General features: G+C 37.2%; 1 protein-coding gene across 3 annotated transcripts in view; it reads right to left on the reverse strand.

Moving 5' to 3' along the window:
* The window catches only part of C3G (C3G guanyl-nucleotide exchange factor), a 410,407-nt gene that overhangs the window by 98,316 nt on the left and 292,161 nt on the right, over positions 1-19,930 (reverse strand). The gene's annotated exons all lie outside the window — the stretch shown is intronic.

Below are 19,930 nucleotides of genomic sequence, written 5' to 3' on the forward strand. Positions count from 1 at the left end.
GTCAGCAACAGCACATTTTTGAAGATCCTGACACATGAGACCTTGCTGCTGGATGTGAGGCACAAACTTGGCTGAAACGTGCTGCATTCCCAAATCTTACATAAAAATTTAATGAAATGTCCCAAAAAAAAAAAAAAAACTAGCAATTTTGCTGATAAGATCAGATCATGAACACTAGTGATCTGAATCATTGGTTTTTGAAGCTAAAGGGAGGGCAGCACAAGAATTATTTGTGACAGGCAAACGGCCTGCTCTAAACTTTGCAAACCACTGAAAAATCTACAAATAACACATGACATCTTCTGCAAAAGCTGTTTTTAGCATTTTGTGATTTTCTGTTGCATTTTCACCTAATTTGAAACAAAACTTGATGCAAATTTGCTGCTCAGTAAAATCACTCATTTTTAAAATGTGACTAAATGCATAAACACCTTCTATTCAACACATTCTAATTCAGCCTGACTTCAGATAAACAGATGATTCACACATTACTATAGAGATTAGTCAGTGAACATGTTGCAACTCAATATGACTCCCCAATTTCAGGATACAAAATCATTCCTCACACTTTTTGATCACACCTTGTACAATGATTTAGACCATGTAACTTTCATTCCAATGAAAATATATTCATTTTTATATATATTTTTACAGTGCGCATAAATATCAAAAGAATTATCGAGAGTCAATATTATAAATAATAATACATCATAGTTGTATTTTATAATTCAGTAATCTCCAGAAAAGGTGACCAAAAAACCTGAATGGTTCAGTTATGACTAAAGATTATGGCTAAAGGTTAGCCTTGCTGGAGAAGCCTAGAAAAAAAAAATAATAATAAATAAAATAAATAATAATAATAAAAAAATTTTTTTAAATTTTCTAAGGTTTCTGCATGTATTCACATCTTTGCCAGCTACAGGGTCACAGAAAAAAAAAAAAAGACAACAACTGTGCAGATATCCTTTGATGTAGTCTTCAAGAAAGTAATAACTGCAAAACCAATATCATCTATGTCATGTTCTACTACTTTAAAAGTTATTCCCAGAAGCAGTTTCCTCAAACTCTGATGACCCCAATCATCACCCTCACTTGTTCTCTTCCAATTAAACATTGCTGACCTTCATGCACCATCAGTCCCAGAAAACAAAAAGTCACTAATATTGCAGTACAAAAACAGTACTGCAATATAATTGCAGTACAGTTTATTTAGAGTATAATATAACAAAGTACATCAAAAAGTACAGTACATACAGTGTCTCAGAACTTATAAGAATAGCATTCAAACTACGAGAGAACATCAGCAAAACAATATTCTCATAAGTCAAAGACAACTTGTAGAAGTTCACTTTTGTATATCAGGATCAGTTAACTAAGTTCTTTATCCTCAAACATCCAACAAAAAAGTGAGCAAGAAAAGTATCACACCATAACATTAATAATTTTATAACTTGAAGTACCTAATATCTTATAGACTGAAAATGGGCACGAAATTTCCTGAGTAGCAGAGACAACTTGGGAAAAAAAAAAAAAAAAAAAAACACACCCACATTCATAACATTGGTCAAGCCAAGAAGAGTGGAACATATGCATGGATGCTAAATTGTGAGGATAGGCACCAGAGCATAATGGTGTGGACAGTAACAATTTATGTTTTCAGTACACTTATGCTAAGTGGCAGCCATGTAGTCAATTTTATCTGCTGTAGAATTTTATTTTTCACTAAAAATTTGGTGATAATACTGGCCACCAAAAACAACAACTTATTTTGCTCTAGAAGTACGAAAAAAAAAAGTTTTTTTTTTTTTTTTTCCCCCATACTTCTGGAGCAAAAGTTGCAAATTCTAAAAGATCTTATATATATGCTGATTCCAAAAATATCAAAATTATGTCGATATCATGTCTCCATTGAAATATATACTGAAATTTACTAACTTAATGAAGAACCATTTCAAATATCACACAATAATATATATATGCTATCTTAAAAATGAGTCATTCATTCTATTTCCTTAGAAATGTATGACACTCAAGAGTTCTTCCTCATAGTCCACTTTGCATTCCCTCTTCAGAAGCTAGCAGTAATTTCCCATTATAGCAGCATCTGATGAAAGCATTTCACCTTGCTCACCATTTTTTTTTTTTCCTGTTGCTTTATAAGATTTTTTTTTTCCTTGCATCACATGCCACTATTACTACTACTACTACTAATAATAATATAAAAGTATGTCCAAGTTCCTTTATGCAATAAAGTACCATGGTGTTGGAACATCAGTTTCACAATTATCTTCTTTCCTTCTTCCAAGAAACCCAAGCAAATTGCTTTATATGACTGCCAAGCTGCTAGTTCAGTATCGCGTAGCTTTGTTTCAAATACATCATCTCTGAGGAGTTTCTTTATTTGAAGCCAAATGAAGATCCCTCCTTTCAGTTTTGCTTCTAATAAATTGGGTACTACTTCTTTTAAGTGGAAGATACCACTTCCTTCTTTATCCAGACCCTTAAAATTCTTCATTAATCCAGACTTGAAATGGAAGAACCATTTTTGGTTCAACCAATGGAATATATATTTTTCTCCCTAGTAAAAATGTCTTCCTCCTCTCCCCTCTGCTGCACAATACAATATTTTTCTGTTGCTCAACTGTCCCAAAAACAAAGAAAACAACATTAGTGAACAAACATATCCTGTAGACTAGTGAGTAATCCAAATACCAAAAGTTCATACACAGACATTCCAACATCATGGTACTTTATTGCATAAAGGACCTTGGACATACTTTTATAGTATTATTATTAGTAGTAGTAATAGTGGCATGTGAAGCAAGGGGGAAAAAAATCTTATAAAGCAACAGAAAAAAAAAAAAAAAAACCTCTCACAATACCTGTCCATCCTCCTCCAATAATTTCTCTAATTCTTGTTTTAATTTATGCAAACTATCCACTTCCACAACAACAGATGGAAGTTTGTTCTAATAATCACCCATGTGCTGGCTGAAGGCACACTTCCGCACATCTAACCTGCAACCATCCTTTCTCAATTTGAATTGTCCCATCATGAGTACTCTCAGCAAGAGGAACAATGCCATTAACACAGAGCATGCTTAATCCATTCAAAGCCTTAAACACCTCAATCAGATCACCTAACAGGTGCCTAGTCTTCAGACACTGCAGGCTAAAGCCTTTCTTTGTAAGACTACCCTTTTGTTCCCTTCACCAATCTTATTGCCCTTTTTTGCATCCATTCCAGAAAACCTACATCCTTCCTCCAAAAATGAGGCCTCCAAACCTGTATTCAGTACTCAAAACTTGGCCTAACCACTGCCTTGTTAAATGGGATAATCCCATGAGCTGATCTGGCAGCCTGTCTGCACTGCTCAAAGAACTACATATTTGATTGCACAAATACCCGCAGATCTTTTTCATTTTCTAATATTCTGAATATGGTACCATACAGTTGATATAATGGGCGCCTCTGTAGCTGGGTGGGAAGGAGCAGCAGTGCATAGCACACGCTTCTTGATTAGACTGGGGTTCGAGCCCATGACAACCAACTACGGAGGATGCAGAAAGGTCAGGGAATGACCACCGCATATCCCGGAGCAATATGGCCTTAGTTGCTAATGCTCCTAAAAAAAACCAAATAACAATAACAGTTGGTATATTAATCTTGGATAACTGCTACTCGTATGCAGTATGTTGCATTTTTAAATGTTAAACTCTCATATGTCTCACAGCACATCTGTCTAATTTTTTAGACCTTGTTGCAGTAGCTTACCTGATTACTGCCATTAACCACCCTGCAAACCTTTTTATGATCTGCAAACTTAAATATTAAGCCTGATATACCTTCATCAATATTATTAATAAATACAGAAAGCAGCAATAGGCTCAGCACTGAAACCTGGAGAGCTCCACAAATAACATAGGTCCACGAAGAGCAGTGTATATTAATAACCGCACTTTGTCTTCTCCCACTCAACCATCCATTTATCCATAACAGTAATTTGCCCTTAATGCCACCCTGCACCAATCTGCACAGCAGTCTTATGTGTAACAGTATCAAAAGCTTTCCTGAAATCTAAGTATATGATATCAAAATTATCACTCTGAATCCAGTTTCTTTCTTACTGCATCATAATATCCACTCAGATTGGTCACAAGATTTCCTTTTAAAAAAATCCATGCTGTGAATGCAGCATAATTCCGACCTTGTCTAGATGATCCTGCATTACTTCTTTCACCAGTGACTTCATATTTTCCCTGGAACACAGTTAAGCTAACAGGTCTGTAAATATTCATGTCACCCTTTGATCCCTTCTTTGTGAATTGGGAATATTTGATCATCTGCAGTCCATAACAGACCATTTCTGAATTCAAAGATGCTCTCATAATCATGATTAAAGATTTGTTTACCTCCTTTGCTGCCTCCTATAATATAATTGGATAGATCCCATCCACCCCGGGAACCTTTTCTTATGTTAGGCGTCAACATTTCTCTTTCACTTTTCTCTCAGTTATCACAAACCCATTTAGCTCCCTGTTATATTTTGATGAATTTCTGGCATTTCCCTTCCTAAAGAACACCTCACGCATGAAGGCAGATGCAAATTACATCAGTTAGCATTAGCATTAGTAGAGGCATATGATGCAAGAAAGCAAGCTTATTCAGCATCAGCCAAAAAAGAAAACACACACACCACTCCCATTTCACCCCTCCGTTCGGTCGAAATATCTGTCCAGTTGAGCCTTAAATTTGTTTAGGCTATCAACTTCAACAACAAGTGATGGAAGTCTGTTCCACCAACCAACCACCCGCTGACCAAAGGCAAATTTCCGCACATCTATCCAACATCCGTCCTTCCTCAATTTGAATTTATGCTCTCTGAGCTGATTATTCTGAGCAAGATGAAGAATCCCATTGGCATTGAGCATGCTCAAACCATTCAAAGCCTTATACACCTCTACCAGATCACCTCGCCGGTGCCTAGTCTCCAGACTCTGTAATTTGCAAAACTTAAGCCTTTCTTCGTAAGAGCAACCCTTTGTTCCATTCACTAATCTTGTTGCCCTTCTCTGTACCCGTTCCAGCAGCTCTACATCCTTCTTGAAATGAGGCCTCCAGACCTGTATACAGTACTCAAGATGTGGCCTAACCATTGCCTTATACAAGGGAATAATCACCTCCTTATCCCTGCTAGAAAATTCCTGTATATCATTGACAAGACACCATGAGCTACTCTTGCAGCTCGTCTGCACTGCTCAGAGAACAGTGCAGTGCAGTGTTCTCTGAGCAGTGCAGACGAGCTGCACTGCACTGCTCAGAGAACTTCATATCTGCCTGCACAATTACCCCCAGGTCCTTTTCATTCTCCACCACAGTCAGTGTAGTACCGCAGAGTTCATACGTTGCTCTGGGGTTACTGTTTCCCATATGTAGTACTTTACATTTGTCAATGTTAAACTTCATTTGCCACCTCTCAGCCCATCTGTTCAACCTTTCCAGATCCTGTTGCAGCAGCATAGCATCAGTGGTGTCCTTAACAACCCTGCCAACCTTTGTATCATCTGCAAACTTGGACATTAAACTTGATATCCCATCATCCATATCATTCATAAACACCGAAAACAACAATGGACCCAACACTGAACCCTGAGGAACTCCACTAATAACATTAGTCCACGTTGAGCAGTGTCCATTGATTACCACTCTCTGTCTTCTGCCACTCAACCATCCCCTTATCCATAGCAGCAATTTGCCTCCAATGCCACACTGCTCCACTTTGTGCAGCAGTCTTCCATGTGCAACAGTATCAAAAGCCTTTCTAAGATCCAAATATATAATATCAAAGTTATTCCCTGCATCCAGTTCTTTTGTGACTACATCATAGTATCCAATCAAATTGGTCAGGCAAGACCTGCCCTTAACAAAACCATGCTGCGTCTGAGCTATAACTGAATTCTTGTCTAGATGATCCTGCAGTGCTTCTTTAACCAGTGCCTCCATTAATTTACCTGGAACAGAAGTTAAACTAACAGGTCTATAATTACTTGTGTCAGCTTTTGATCCTTCTTTGTGAATTGGGGTTACATTTGCACATCTCCAGTCTATGGGTACCTCCCCTGAGTCCAAAGAAGCTCTCATAATTATGGCTAGGAGTTTGCTTACTTCCTTTGCTGCCTCCTTTAATATAACTGGATAGATCCCATCCACCCCAGGTGCCTTTTTTATGTTTATTCTCAACAATCTCTCCTCCACTTTCCTCTCAGTTATTACAAAATCATCCAGCTCACTGCCAATGTTTACTTTACCTACATCATTCTCCTTCCTGAATAACTCCTCATGCGTGAATGTAGATGCAAAATACTCGTTTAGATTGTTAGCCGCCTGAGCAGGATCCTCAACTGTTGAACCATCAATATCCAGTGGACCAATCTGATTCATCCCTTTCCTTCTTGAGTTTAAATAGGTAACGAGCTCTTTTCTGTTTTTCTTTGCATCCTTTGCCAAGGATATTTCATAGTCTGCCTTTGCCTGCCTAATCTCCTTTGTGACTTGTTTACAGACCAACTTATAGCTATCATAGGCTTCCATGTCACCCATTAATTTGTATGTATCCCATGCATTTTTCTTCTCTGCCACATGTCTCATTAGTTCATCTGACAACCATTTAGGCCTAAACCTTGAACAATATTTCTTAGTTGGTATGTAAAGCCTGGTAGCCTCCAAGATTAGTTCCTTGAATGCTTCCCATTTTGAGTTTGCCGTTGGTAACATCATCAGTTGGTCCCACTGTATAGAATTTAAATACTGTCTCAGACCATCATAGTCGCCTTTACGAAAACAAAAACCCTTCCCTTTACCTCTGATGGTAGTTACCTCCTTGAGTAAATCCCACTTCAACACACTGTGATCACTGTCACCTAGTGGTTCATTTATCTGCAGATTCTTAATGCATGAAGAATCACTACTGATAATCAGATCAAGAGTATTGCTCCCTCTTGTTGCCTCACGAACATGCTGATGTAGAAAACAATCATCCAATAAATCAACAAAAGCCTTGCTAGTGTGCGAGTGACCAACCCACAAATTCCAGTCAATATCTGGGAAATTAAAATCCTCCATTATAAGACTCTCTGATTTACTGGCCCACTATTTCCCTGTACAATATCTTATTATACTCATCAGAGTCATTAGGCCTATAGCACACTCCTACTCTCAATTTTGATTTCCCTATGCTTATGTCACACCAAACTGACTCGACCCTGCCCTGTCCATCGATGTCGACTGGCTTCACTTCCTTGGACTTTATGTGTTTCTTAACTAATAGCATAACCCCTCCTCCCCTCCTGTCCTGTCCTGTATCCTTTCTATACACATTGTATTCCCCAAATTCCAGTTCCGCATTCCTTATATCTGTGCGACACCACGTCTCTGATATCCCAAAAATATCTGCCTTTGATGTTTTGAGCAATACCTCAAATTCATCAAATTTATTTACCAAACTCCTAGCATTGGTGTACACGCACCTGTTTCTATTCTTGGCTACCCTAACACAACACATGTGTTTACTTGTACCGCAAATCTCCCAGCAGTCTCTGAAATATCCTGCATCTTGTTTTTCAGGCTTCTGCTCATTTCAATAGAAGCAGTGCAAGAATCACTTCCACCTCTGCCAGTGGCTACTGTTAATCTATTAGTCCTTGTTTGATAGTAACCTGAACAGGATAGTCAACAGTCAAGCCATCAACATCAAGTGGACCAATGTGATTCATCCCCTTTCTTCTAGTGTTTATACAAGTAAAGTCTTTGCTGTTTTATTTGGCTTTTTTGTTCCTGAGATTTCTTGTAATCTGTCTTAGCTTGCCTAATCTGTCTTAGCTTGCCTAATCTTCTTCTTTGTAACTTGATTAAACACTAGTTTATCCATCATAGCTGATAATTTATATGCATCCTATCTATTTTACTTCTCAGCAACAAGTCTCACCAGTTCATTTGACATCCATTTAGGTCTAAGCCTGGAATGGTATTTCTTAGTTGGTATGAAAAGCCTAGTAGCTTCTACAATTATTCCCTGAATGCTTCCCATTTAGAATTTTCTGTTGTCAGACAGTCCCACAGCATAGAATTTAATAACTAAGACCGTTGTAGTTACCCTTTACCCTAGACAGTAATGTGTTTAAGTAAATCTCATATCAGTACAATGTGATCACTGCCACCCAGAGGGTCTTTGACCTGCAGGTTCTTTATGCATGAAGAATTACTGCTGATAATCAGATCAAGAGTTCTTGATCAGATTATCAAGAAGTGGGGTAGAGAAGCAGCTTCCTTTTGCTGCTTCTCTACCCCAACAGTTCCAGTCAATATCTGGAAAGTTAAAATATCCCATTATAAAACAATCTGATTTACTGGCCCACTCTATGTCTCTCCATAGTTGTTTGTTATACTCATTACAGTCATTAGACCTATAATGCACTCATATTCTCATTTTCCATTCCCAGTGTTTTTGTAATGCCATACTGACTCAACATTGGTCACCCATGTTGACTGGATGCACTGGCTTAGATTTAATATGCTTCTTAACTACCAACACAACCCCACCCAACCTCCTGTCCTTTCTTTGCACATTGTACCTCCCATATTGAAATTCTGCATCCCTTATGTCTGAATGACACGACATCTAGGATACCCCCACAATATCTGCATTTGATTACTTGACCAGCACTTCTAACTCAAATTTATTTACTATGCTCCTAGGATTAGTGTACATGTAAGTATACATGCACCTATTCTTACTCTTTTTTTACCACAACACAGCCCATGTATTTACTTATTTCATGTATTCACTATCATCGACAGCAGGGCTTGAAATCCCCAAAATCTTGCTTTCCAGACTGTTGCATGTTCCAATAGAAGTGGTGCAAGAATCACTTTAACCTCTGCCTGTGGATCTAATTAATATATTAGTCTGCATACCCACCCCCAAGCTAGCAGTTTTCTGACCCACCAAACACTGGCCCAATATCATCAGCAAATATTCTTGCAGTCTATCTTTATAAGTGTATCCCATCCCTGTAAAAACACTTTCCTTTTAATGAGCACAGACCATGCTGCAAAAAATTCTACCCCATGAGACTTGCACAGTCTCTCCTATCATACCTGGGCAGGATTGCAGACAATTTGAACTTTAACCCTAACTCGTGACTTCTTTTTCAACACTGCCCTGTACTTGTTAAGTACATCTGCAAATCTCATACTCTTAATGTCATTAGTGCCAATGTGTACAACAATATCATATTTTTGCTCTTAAAAGATGATATCTCTGTACATTGTCATCTACCTTTGCTCCTGGCATACATACCCTGGTCCTATTCCATTTATCCTTTTTTGCACAACATATCTAATGTTTCCCTGTGATGATAGAGTCCTACAGGAAGTAGCTATTGTAGGACCAGTACACCTGACTTGGGGATTGACACTGTGTTGCCTGATGCACAAGCAAGGGCTCTGGCATTGAGTTTAGCAGCTGAGAGCCTGATACCCCCCCATTTTAATTCCTTCAAGAGCATCCACCCTGTTCTTAAAGCTCTTATATATACCCATCAGAATGCTGTGTTCATGCCTAATTTCCTCATACTCTTTGCACCAACACACACACACACACATAGACTTTCCATTGGCTCCATTATGTTCCATTTCAAATAAGTCTGCAAACATTGCACATTTTGTTAGGCCATGATTTGTAGGAGAATTCTCTCTTCAATTCTCCCCCATGACACAGCACTCCTGGATAGTCTGAGGCATAATTTCCATTTAAATATAATTTAACTTGAGAATAATACACTTAACTGATAGATACCTAAATGCAATAATATGTATAACAAGTTTGTATTACATGTATTATGCTATACCATTATGTTCATAGTTTTAAATTAGTTATAGGCTTACTAGAAGAAAGTTTCTTAGCTAAAACAAAAAAAATATAGCTGGTGCCATATTTCTTATGTTTTAAAAATGCAAGCTCATCAGTTTATAAAAAATATGGCACCAGCCATAATTTTTGTTATAAAAATGCAATCCTATCAGCTCCTCTAATTCATGCTGTTGTCAAGACAACAGAATGAATTAGAGGAGCTGATTGGGATTGCATTTCTATTATGCAGCAAAACTGCTTTTAAACTTAATTTAGAGGCATGAGTAAATATACACCAATCACTAGAATTGTGTTCAATGGCTGATTTATTCAAAATACCACTAATATCTTTACAGAAATACATACTATTACCATAACAAGGTATTTTGAAAACACTTTGTGACTTTTTTTATATATTGTAATTTTAGTTCCTGATAAAGTAACTTCCACTGTTGTAACTTTGAATCAAGGGGTTCTGCATGCTCTTTAGAGAAATGCAATTCACAAACTAAGTTATTCAACTCTTCTTGTTTGATAAAGTATGACTCTTCATAATTTTCAGGTTGGTAGTCCAAATCTGTTGAAGTGGATGATTCAGTAAAGTCTGCAACACAAGAATCCTAGCTATACAGTAATACCCCGAAGTTACGTGATAGGTGGGTCCGACGAAAATCGCTTAAGTCGGGGTACAACTTTGCATATAAATACATATAAATTTTGTTTAATTGGGACCAAGGACTAAAAAAAAAAACACTAGTTTAGAAGAAAAATATTAATAAAATTGCAGTTCTTTATACATATTAATACAAAATATGTATTAAAAAAATAAATGACTTACGTAAAAAAGTTATTTCGATGTCGATGGCTTCATAAAATCTAACAAATTCGTCCGACGACACAGACTTCTTTTTCAGAATTTCTTCATAGCAAGCTAATAATTTTTTTATTCCTTGCTTTGTAGCTATAACGCGTTCTTCGTTGTAGTCTATGTTTTCTAAAATTTTTAAGCCCTTTTCAATTGAGCCGAGACCTTCTGTCAAGTTTGCAATTGTCATGTGCTTTTCGCCGTTGCCTCATTTAGGCCTGTAGCACATGCAATATCACATGGTCTTTCATTTTGCTCAAAGCGTTTCACAATTTCATATTTTTTCTCTATCGACAGAGGCGGACTGGCCATAAGCCTTACCGGGGAAACCCTGGTGGTCGGTGTGATTTTGGCCATAAACCATAGTATGAGGCCACTATAAATTTTCCTGGGTAAGAATTTTTGAGCCAGTCTGCCTCTGTTTATTGATAATTGCTTTTCTTTTTCTCTCTGAATCTGCAGTGTCTTCACCAGTACACTTCCTTTTCACACCTTTTAAGTATTTTACTCATTTTTAGGGAATAAAGCACAATTACAAAACAAGGAGGCACGCTTGATACGCATAAACAAAGCTGCGCGCATGTAGCAACTGAATATACAACACCATAAAGGCAGAGATACACTATTAACACCTCACATTTCTAGGGGTTACTACCATAAAACAATAAAAATCCAGTTGCGTTTCTGCTAGTGGAATCTGTTATAAACTGGTAGTAACTCGAGAAATGTGTTTCCCCTAAAACAAATACACTTTCAGAATCTTCTCTTCATTCCTATCGTGTTGCGTTCGGTTGGGGTGATTCTGCGTTCGACTGCCATTTCTTGTAAACACAAAGGCGAATCGTGCTTAAGCCAATTCGGTTCGTGTTATATTATAAGATATCGTTACCGTATTTATAAATAGTGTATGATCGAATTCGTGTAGTGTAAACACGTGTTATACGAGGACTGACTGTATACGGCTCGACCGACACGATCCATTTCTCTCGTGAAAACGATGTAATTTCCGACAAAAGTTGAGCACGAATTCGAATGCACACATATAAATATGACAGTTGGAATACAAATTCTTGTATATGTATGCAGCTCATGCGCAGCAAAGTTGAATTTTGTTCATCTTTCGCTCTCACTCTCCGCCGTCGCTCCATATATCGATAACATATGAAAAACGACCTTTAAGATAGTGGGCGGCAGTGTTGCCAAATGAAAAAATCAAGAACCGCGTAACTCCGAGTTCGCGTAAGTCGGGGTATTACTGTATTCATCACTGATTCTTTTATCCCCTGATTTTGGGGATCTGGTATCGGGAGGTCTTCGATATGTGGAATAGGCCTTATTGAAGATGATATGTTAGGATAATCGATGATGTGCTTGCTTTTTCTGGATATCCCCAATATTTTTGTCATGCAGAAATTGCAGTTAACATGGTTGAATAGTTCTTGCTACATCATAGGAACAGCAAACGGCATACTTTTAATATTCATAGTTAGCCACATCCTCAGATTTGTGGTGCAGTATTGATACAGCACATATATGAAGCCCAATTTTATCCTGATTGTCAATCTAGCAACCAAAGTAAAAAGAATATGCACATTTAGTAATACTGTACATTCTCTTCCTCTTGAGTTTTTGTTGTAAGATCTACATGTGTTGCAGAAATTGACAGTTTGATTCAGACACTTGGTTTACTTCTGCTTAAACAATACATATTAAGCAAAGTACAGAAAAAGGAAATATGCTTTCTTACATCATATGCCTCTGCTAATGCTAATCTGGAATAGATACGCACATAAACTGTACATATTCACACTAAACTGTCTATCCATTACTGAAAGAGAGAAATGGGAGGCAGACAGACAAGGTTGAATATGTTAATCCTTCCCAACATTACTGCCATCTATGAGCACATGCAAACATGTACATATCTACTTCCCTATTTTAGGAAATACAATAGATTAGTGCATATCTACTTCCTTAAATTGTAGTAAAACATTGTTTTATGGGTAAACACAAAAAACCAGAATAGAAATTGTGATGTAGTATAAAATTTTAAGAATTATTATTTTTTTTAAAATTAAACAAAAAAATTTACTGCAAACAGCAAATATATTACTGGAGGCAAAATTATGTTGATCACTGTAATCATTGCACCATTACAATTGAAAAAGGCTGAGAACCAAAATCAATATTTTTGTAATTTTTGAGTGTGTGGAAATGGCTAATGTTGACAAAATAGAATGGTTTGAACATGAAAAATACCAGTGTGGATAGTATAGTTGGCAAAAAGACATTACAGCCATATTTCTGTGCTCCTGTCATTTGCATCATGCCATGAGAGAAAGTCAATAAACGTCAAAAACACAACATCAGTATTCCTATTTGAACAATAAATGTGAACTAATACTGAAAAGCTAACAAACCATCTGATCACAGTAATCCAAACATACTCAAACTGAGAATTGGGGAAATTTGAACTTATTCTTTTTCATTAGCATTTAAATGAACCTCTAAAAGTGGGTTCTTGGTGTAGCTGAATTTACTGGGGATTGATTTATTGATGCTGCACCAATAATTGTTATTAGCACATTTGAAAATTTGTTAAAAGCTACAGCAAGATCCAATGTGGGAATATTTGACCAGAATAACTTAAATATACAATGAATTTGATTACAGGACAGATGAAGTGGGAAGGGCAAATGAATGTACTTTTTGTAAATTTAAAAATAAATGAAATTAATTTTGTCATCAATCCAAATTAAATCAAAATATTAGATTTTAATATTAACAGAGTAGCTGTTATTGTCTTATTTTTATTTCAGTATATTAAATACTTTTTGAAATTTGACTGTTGTTTCTTCTTTATTGAGATTGCCAATCGGGCTTTATAACAACAGCAAGAAAGTATTTTGTAATTTTTAAATTATAAAAGTCAATGTATTCTTTGCCTATTACACTAGCTAACAAAATATATTTTTTTGTCATACCTCTGCAATGAAAATATGTGATTCTGGAGGAAATAAACATGCTGATTCCAATCACCATAAAAAGTCTATCACATCTACATCAAAAGATGTACTAACGTTAATGTTAAAATAAAGGGATATATATGTACAATTCAAATTTGTAATCCAAGTGTAAAAAATTATTATACATTCTCTATAACTCATTTAACTTCAGAAAAAATATTGAATTATAGCAAAATAGTTATATTTCAATAATATATAATCAGCACACCTGTAGTTGCCTTAAAAATGTTTGCCACCAAGGGATTTTCTCTTGTATTTCTGCTTACTCTCCTTCACAAGGAACCAACAGTTAACCCCCATCATTACAGGATCCCAGCGACCTTGGTACCACTTTTCATCATGGAAATATCTTGATGAAACTGTTCCCCTTGTTCATCATTCACATCTCCCAGATTTTCGGGAAAAAATTCGAGATAGGAATGAATAAAATGAATTTTCAATGACATGCGACAGTCCATGTTATACAGCACTTGAGTAAATTACACACAAACATTTCATAGTTTTCTTCTTTCCTATTACCCCAAAAATAAAACATGTACTACCGCCTTAAATGATTGCCAAGCTGCCAATTCAACCTCCTTTAACTGGGTTTCAAACACATTGTCTTTTAGGAGTTTCCTAATTTGGGATCCTAGGAAAATTCCTTCCTTAATTTTGGCATATGTTAAATTAGGAAACACTTCTCAAGTATGCAAATCCGTTACCTTCTTTATCTAGTTCCTTCACAAAATTTTTCATCAATACAAGTTTGATGTGCAAACCAATAACCTTAAGATCACTGCATGACTTTTATCAACCGGTGAAATACCACCACTTTGCTTATTGGAGACTTGAAGTGGCGAAACCCATGTTTAGTCTCTAGAGCAAAGTTTCCGGCATCCCTCCTCCCCCATACTTCTCCTTCAACCCATGCACGGTACTAAGTACTATAGGTTTTGATACCTTTCGTGTTTGGGGTTTTCATAAAATAAAAAAAAAAAAAAAATTTTCCAACCGTAATCCTGGTATTTCATAGCATGCAGAACCTTAGACATGCTTTCATGACTTTAAGTTGGTTTTAATGGGGATTTTGGGCACAAGGGCCAAATTGTGCCTGTCACAGTAGTTCTGCAAATGAAATCATTTCTTTTTTTTTCCTTTTTTTTTTTTCCCCCAGTCATAACTCAGATAAGTTTGTAGAAATGAATTTGCTTTAAAAAATTAAACAGGTCGGACAAATTTGCATCATCACTGAGAATATGGTTCATCTCTAATGAATTATTTTTGGTTACAGCCGATTTAAAATTTGTTAATCGAGCAGCATGATTATGTGGACAGTCGAGAAGGATATGTTTCACTGTTAGTAGGGCAGGACAATGATGACAGTGAGGAGGTTCATCGGCTGTCAACAAGTGAAGGTGGGTGTGATGGGTATGTCCGATGCATGTCCTTGCAAGGACAACCGCTTCTTGTCTGTTTAATCATGAACTAGATTTCCTGTATAGTGACATTTTCTTTATTTGAAAATGCTTATTATGGGTTTGCTGCTGCTGCCATACTGATGCCTATTGATCAATGCATCTCTGTTTTATAATCAGTTTGCAGGCCATAAGGAATCAAGGCAAGTGAAGACACAGGGTTGACTGGATTTCTAGTTGCTTCATCTGCCTTCTCATTTCCCTGGATTCCAACATGCCCAGAAACCCAGCAAAACCTTACCATTGTGTTACATTTTGTTAGATTGATCAAGTGTGCCCTGATCTCTTTCAAAATAGGATGAGAGTTGGGACATATGTTGTAAAGCAGTTACTGCACTCAAGAAATCAGTATAGATTATTATCTCTTCATTAGACATGTCGTTGATGTGTTCAGTAGCCATTTTGATTGCATGAAGTTCTGCAGTGTAAATACTGCAACTAGGGAGAAGAGCTTCAGAGATAACACAAGTTGGAAGAACCACTGCAGCACCTACACACACATTAGATTTAGATCCATCAGTATATATTTGCAGACAGTGTGTGTTTGCTGTTGCATAAGCTGCATGTAGCTGCTGTATATTTTGATTGTCCAGCACCTGTTTTCCCCACTTACAGAAAAAGTTATCACATAAAGGTTTGAATGTGGACCATGGTAGCTCCATTTTTTCGTTGTCTGGCTGGATATTGTCTAGTGGGATACTTCAATTCTGCATTACATCCTTCAATCTGATTCCAGCAGGTTTATTTTCATTTGGTTTATTCCTGTAGAAATTTACAAAAGACAAGTTAAAGAGGTAACGCCAGATAGGATGTGTGGGAAGTCTCCGAAGCTTGACTGCATACGTAAGCAGAAGCATCTGCCTCCAAAGGGATAATGGAGGTTCATGCACATCAATATACAGGGTTTTTAAAATTAAAGTATCCCTATGTAGAGGGCTCTGGAGCGAATTCTAAGACTCGTACTGAAGAGAAATTTGAGCAACAGGTAAAATAAAGAATGCACTCACCATTTATTGGGAAAAAAAAAATTAGTTACAAAATATCACTATATGACACTGTGACAATACAAATTACTTTAACAGCACTCCAATTGTTCAATGTGTTCTCCATTTTGGTCAACAGTTTCCATTCTAAGAACAGCATTTTCTATAGCAGAATGTAACATGTCAACTGGAATAGCCAGCACATGACGTCTAATGCTGTCCTTCAGATCTGCCAGAGTTTGACATCCGTCCTGATATAACTGTTTCTTCAAAAAACCGCACAACGAGAAGTTTCATGGGGCGAGGTCCGGTGATTGGGGTGGCCAAGATGTCTGGAAACAATGGCTGATGACTCGTTCATCTGTAAAGTGTTCCCTCAGCAATCTTTGGACACAACGGTGGATGTGGGGTGACATACCATCTTGCATGAATATGGTATCCTGAAGGCACCCACGTTATTGCAGGTCTGGTATTGCGAAATTTGCCAACATTTCACAATATCGCTATCCAATGACGGAACAGGTGCGTGGTCCAGTCGGTATGACCTGCTCAAAAAATATAGCCCAATCATGAATGTGGCCGTAAATCCCCATCACAATGCCACTTTTGGAGAATGCAACAGGACCTCTTGGATAACTCAAGGGTTTTCTGTTGCCCAAATGTGACAGTTGTGCGTATTCACTTTCATTTAAGCAGAAGTGGGCTTCATCACTGCAAAGGATGTTCCATGGCCAAGTGATATCCACTGTCATTCCCGCCAGAAATTGAAGTGCGTATGTGAAATGAATATCTACATCACCATGCTTTACTGCTGTAGCATATGCATCTTGTAAGGATAGTACCGCAACACCTGACACATTACTAGCCTTACAGTGGAATACGGCATGTCCACTTCACGAGAAACAGCTGGTACACTTGCATTACTACATGGAGATTGACTTGATAAATCCACGACAGCCACATCTTCAACACGAGAGGAGTCCACTTGTTTTCGACCTCTACCTGGTTGAATACCAAGATGTCCTGTCGCTTCAAATTTTGCAATCATTTTGGAGACTGCACAAACAGTCGTAGGTCCACATCTTATGTGCTTCTGATGCCAGAATTCTCTGATAGGTGCAGCTGTATTGTTGCTGTTCTGATAGTACAGCTTCACTAATAGTACCTTTTTCCTGCAACGTTGTTGGCATAGATGCTGTAGTGCAGGCAAACATCTACTGTATGATGTTGAAGAGACTGCTTTGCTTTTACACAGTACAGTAGAGCTGAGTAATGGCACTGTGGCAATAACTTACGATTATGCAAATAACTTATGTTATTTGCATAATCGTAAATAAGATAGTTACGCACCATACAGTGAAAAATTTTGTAACTAATTTTTTTTTCCCTCCCAATAAATGGAGAGTGCATTTTTTATTGTACCTGTTTCCCAAATTTCTCTTCAGTACGAGCCTTAGAACTCGTTCCAGAGCCCTCTACATAGGGATACTTTAATTTTAACAACCCTGTATATAGACTATGGACTGGTTATGTTCGGAAAGCACCTAGTGCTATTCTAAGGGCATTGTGTTGAATAGTATTTAGGGACTGTAATGCTGATTTTCTAGCTGAGTCATATACAGGTCACCACAGTCTAGTCAGGATCAAATTTTCGTTTTATACAGATGAAGAAGGCAGTATCGATCAGCCCCCCCCCCATGATATCGCAAAGAGCACTCTGAGGATATTCATTTTCTTCAGGCAAGCAGTTTGTACATGATGTATGTGTTTTAGAAAGTTTATATTTCTTATCTAATATTAAACCTAGAAACCGGATTTGTCATTTACTGGTATAACATAACCCAAATGCAAGTCAGGATCAGGGTGCATTTTTCGCTTCTTGCAGAAGTGTATAGCAACAGTTTTCTGTGGAGACTGTAACCGTTTTGTAAAATCCATGATTGTGCTTTTATTGACAGTTAGAGCTTCCTTTCAATTGAGTACATATTTTGTGAGTGACTGGATATAGTGAGGTCATTGGCATAAAGATAAGTGTCTACTGAATTTGGGATGGTTGTCGTTAGCGTGTGTATTCTAACTACGAAGAGTGTGGCACCGAGAACTAACCATTGTGGGACTCCTTCCTCCTGTATGGAGATTCTGGAGAGTGCACTTCAATAACGGACCTGAAAGGTTCGATATTCGAGAAAGCTCTGAATTAATGATGGTAAATGTCCTCTTAGTCCTAGGGCATGTAGATTATGAAGGATGCCATGTGGTTTCAAAAGCTTTCTCTATATCTAAGTTCACCATGACCAAATGTTGATTCTTTATGAATGCATTTTGCACATTTGCTTCGGCCTTTAATCATAAGGTCTAGGGTAGATCTGTTTTTACAAAATCCAACTGATCTTTGTTCATAGTAGTTTGAGTTTCCAGATACCAGGTGAGGCGATTGTGTACCATTTTTTTCCAAAGTCTTACCCAAACAGCTAGTAAGTGAGATTGGTCTATAATTATGCAGATCTGACTGGTCTTTTTCTGGCTTTGGAATGGGTAGACTTTCTTTAAGTCCAACTGAATGATTCACAGGAACTGATGGAAATTCGTTGCCATTATGATGCAAAACTGTCGTTAAAAACTTAATTTTGAGGTATCTATGAATAAACGCCATTCATCTGACTTATGAATGACACCTAGTTCTTTCAGAAGTCCAATAACGTCTTTGCAAAAACACATACTGTCCTCTGTAGAATAATATTTCGAAACTTTTCATGTCTTTTTCGAAACACTGAAATCTTTGTTCCTGCTGAGAGTATATTCCACTGCTGTAACCTAGAGCCTAACAGTTCAGCTTGTTCTTTCAGCAAATTTAAGTCTCGAACCAAATCATTCAACTAATCTTGTTCGATTAAAATGCACATCATTGCCTGAACTTAGGCTCATAGTCGACATTGTGTGAAGAGGGGGCTTCCAGGGAATCCTCAACTTGAACTTGATCACTATTATCTTCCCCACTATCGTTTGGAGGATAGATTTATAACCCTCAGAACATGTCACAATCAGTTAATACTCGGAAAACCTTGGCACAGCCTACAAAAATTCTCACCAAAAACTAAGTGTGCTTTCTTCAAACTGTAAATTGTTGCATCGGAATTTGAAACTAAGAACCACAGGTAGAAGGCTTTTTTTTTTTTTTTTTTTTTTTTTTTTTTTAGTTGTTGGTGCATTGGCTTCTGTGGCCATATTGCATCTCCTACTCTGATCCAAGCCCGAGACAGGATTCGAACCCATGACCTTTGGGTTGCCAGGCAGGCATTTTACCTGCCCGGTCAGCATAGGTAGAAGTCTGATTATGTTTATCACAAGAAAACCAAGACCAGAATTGCTTGTTAAAATTAAGAGAATTATCTTATATCTGTTAAAATAAACCAGTGTCATAAATTAATGGCTAGATTATGTGAAATTTGCATATTTTGGTAAAACGTAACTCCACCTATATTTAATAACTGTGATGTGAAACTATCATGGTGACTTTTCGAAATCTACACATAAAAATTGGTTAAAAACAGCATTCAAGTTCTTGGAGGTAAAAAATTTGTTGGCTAGTGTTATTATTACCAATGGGATCTAATGGCTGGTAGTGTCAGCAAATGCAAAATGGGCCTTCAACACAAGTTAGGAGTTACAACTAAGGGTTTGTTGAAAT

Source organism: Mastigoproctus giganteus, chromosome 2, assembly GCF_048544385.1.
Source record: "Mastigoproctus giganteus isolate SK-2022 chromosome 2, ASM4854438v1, whole genome shotgun sequence".
Classification (NCBI taxonomy): domain Eukaryota; kingdom Metazoa; phylum Arthropoda; class Arachnida; order Uropygi; family Thelyphonidae; genus Mastigoproctus; species Mastigoproctus giganteus.